The sequence below is a fragment of the Cucumis melo genome, unplaced genomic scaffold (genome assembly GCF_025177605.1).
Source record: "Cucumis melo cultivar AY unplaced genomic scaffold, USDA_Cmelo_AY_1.0 utg000667l, whole genome shotgun sequence".
NCBI lineage: Eukaryota > Viridiplantae > Streptophyta > Magnoliopsida > Cucurbitales > Cucurbitaceae > Cucumis > Cucumis melo.
In genome coordinates, this window is record NW_026124135.1 from 22,501 (window position 1) to 26,142 (window position 3,642).

The window sequence follows — 3,642 nt, forward strand, 5'->3', positions numbered from 1 at the left end:
CACCAAGCACGAAGCAATTGCAAGACAAGCCCACTTGGAGTGCACGCCCACACCGAGGTGCAAGCATTGTCCAAGCAAAACCCATCCAAGAATGTCAATTTGACATCCCGCTCTCACTCCTTGCCCGACGTAGGGGCCCGGCATTCCATCGATTTTAACCAAACCCTTCCACCAAGCAAGAAGCAATCGCAAGACATCTCGTATCTTCATGAACAAACCCGCTTGGAGTGCACGCCGACACCGAGGTGCAAGCATTGTCCGCGCAAGCCCATCCGAGCATCAACTCGACACCCGCTCTCACTCCCCGCCCAACGGTCGGACGTGGCACTCCGATAAAACCCGTCCACCGAGCACAAAGCAATCGCAAGACATCTCATATCTTCACGAACAAGCCCGCTTGGAGTGCACGCCCACACCGAGGTGCAAGCATTGTCCGCGCAAGCCCATCCGAGCGTCAACTCGACACCCGCTCTCACTCCCTGCCCGACGGACAAGCCCATCGTTATGGCCAAACCCCTCCGCCAAGCACGAAACAATCGCCAAGACAAGCACACTTGGAGTGCACGCCCACACCGAGGTGCAAGCATTGTCCAAGCACGCCCATCCCGCTCTCACTCCTTGCCCGACGGTCGGATGTGGCACTCCGGCCGAACCCTTCGTCCACCAAGCACAAAGCAATCGCAAGTTATCTCGTCTCCTCACGAACAAGCCCGCTTGGAGTGCACGCCCACACCGAGGTGCAAGCATTGTCCGCGCAAGCCCATCCGAGCATCAACTCGACACCCACTCTCACTCGCCGCCGGCGGCCGGAGGTGGCACTCCGCCGGCGCCGACCCCCCAAGCATATGTGCCCATGATGGGCGCAATGTGCTTGAAGGGTCGGCGCCGCGGCATAGGGGTACCCCCGCGCCCCGCCCATGCAGGCAGGTCGCCCCCCTATATAGTACATTCTGGCTTTTTTGGGTCTGGCAGGCTTGCATATGAAAAAGCCGAAATGTCACACCATGCCATAAATCTTGATTGTGTTATTATTATGACCGGGACTTGATTGTATTATGTTTTAGACATTCAAATGAGTGTGGAAAACAAGTTTCATAATTTTTGAACCAACCAATAATATTTTATGAATTTTTATTGTTAAAAAATTAAAAATAATTTAAAAATAGTAAAACGTTTCCAAAAATACTAATTTTTGGAGGACATCCTTTGTTTACATTTTTTAGATCCCAGAAAAAATTTCATAACAATCCAAGCACTAGAACATAGGTTTGACATCACATTTGTGTGTTGAGTGGGCATTGCGGCACCCTGCGCGCGCGGCACCCTGCGCGCACGCCCCACGCAGACGCATGGCCATGCGGCGCGCGCGCCCATGGCCGTGCCGCATTCGTGCGCATGGGGGCGCGCATGCTGCATGCTCGGTGGGCATGTGGGCATGCACGGTGGGGGCACGGGTTTGTTCCAACAACCTCCATAGAGTTTTTTCCATGAATTCTAGACGTGGGTGGTCACGCCCAACGCAGACGCATGCTGCGCGCGGCTTGCGCGCACGTCCCACGTAGACGCCTGGGCATGCGGCGCGCGGACACACACCCGCAGACGCATGCCGCGCTTAGCACTCTGCGCGCACGCCCCACACACGCCCGAAGGGCATGGCGCATGGTGGGCACCCTAGGCGTTCGTGTGCAAGCCTCGGCCATGGGCATGCGGCGCGCGCCCCACACACGCCCCACTGCAGTCGCCTGGGCTTGCGGCGCACGCCCCACACACGCCCGTAGACGCATGGCGCGCGCGGCCCCCTGCGCGCACGCCCCCCGCAGACGCACGGGCATGCAGCGCGCGACTCACACAAACCCACTAACGCACGGCGCGCGCGCCCATGGCCGTGCTTTGTACTCGAAGGCCTCGGCCTTGGTCCTTGACTTGCACACGAGCACACTATCTTATTCTTGGGCATTCAAAGATGATTTGCTTCAACTTTTTTTCTAGTCCAAAGCCAACCCCTCACTAACACTTATGTTTTTCGTCCTTTTACATAAGATATGACCTCCATGGCAATTGGAAGAAATAAATGAGTTGTGTGTGGGTAGGGTCGAGATGAATCTCGGTGGATCTTGGCAACAAGGCTCATCTGCCACTTACAAGCCAAGCACGCACGCCCCTTAGACGGATCCCCACGCTCGCACAAGCATCGCGTGCGCGGCACCCTACGCGCACGCCCCACTGCAGTCGCATGGGCTTGCGGCGCGCGCCCCACGCCCGCAGACGCATGGCGCGCGCGGCACCCTGCGCGCACGCCCCCCGCAGACGCACGGGCATGCAGCGGGCGACCCACAGACGCCCACTGACGCACGGCGCGCGCGCCCATGGCCGTGCTTTGTACTCCAAGGCCTCGGCCTTGGGCCTTGACTTGCACACGAGCTTCCTATCTTATACTTGGGCATTCAAAGATGATTTGCGTCAACTTGTTTTCTAGTCAAAGGCCAAACCCTCACTAACACTTATGTTTTTCGTCCTTTTACATAAGATATAACCTCCATGGCAATTGGAAGAAATAAATGAGTTGTGTGTGGGTAGTGTCGAGCTGAATCTCGGTGGATCATGGCAACAAGGATCATCTGCCACTCACAAGCCAAGCACGCACGCCCCTTAGATGGATCCCCACGCTGCCGCGCACGTCCCACTGCAGTCGCATGGGCTTGCGGCGCGCGCCCCCACACACGCCCGCAGACGCATGGCGCGCGCGGCACCCTGCGCGCACGCCCCCCGCAGACGCACGGGCATGCAGCGGGCGACCCACAGACGCCCACTGACGCACGGCGCGCGCGCCCATGGCCGTGCTTTGTACTCCAAGGCCTCGGCCATGGGCCTTGACTTGCACACGAGCACCCTATCTTATACTTGGGCATTCAAAGATGAATTGCTTCAACTTGTTTTCTAGTCCAAGGCCAACCCCCTCGCTAACACTTATGTTTTTCGTCCTTTTACGTAAGCTATTACCTCCATGGCAATTGGAATAAATATATGAGTTTTGTGTGGGTAGGGTCGAGCTGAATCTCGGTGGATCATGGCAACAACGCTCATCTGCCACTTACAAGCCAAGAACGCACGCCCCTTAGACGGATCCCCACGCTCGCACAAGCATGGCGTGTGCGGCACCCTACGCGCACGCCCCACTGCATCGCCTGGGCTTGCGACGCGCGCCCCACACACGCCCGCAGACGCATGGCGCGCGCGGCACCCTGTGCGCACGCCCCCCGCAGACGCATGGGCGTGCAGCGAGCTCCCCACGCACGCCCATTGACGCACGGCGCGCGTGCCCATGGCCGTGATTTGTACTCCAAGGCCTCGGCCATGGGCCTTGACTTGCACACGAGCACCCTATCATGTACTTGGAAATTCGAAGATGTTTCGCGTCAACTTGTTTTCTAGTTGAAGGCCAAACCCCTCACTAACACTTGTGTTTTTCGTCGTTTTGCATAATACATAACCTCCAAAGCAATTGGAAGAAATAAATGGGTCATGTGTGGGGAGGGTCGAATCGGAGCGACGAAGGGCTGAATCTCAGTGGATCGTGGCAGCAAGGCCACTCTGCCACTTACAATACCCTGTCGCGTATTTAAGTCGTCTGCAAAGGATTCT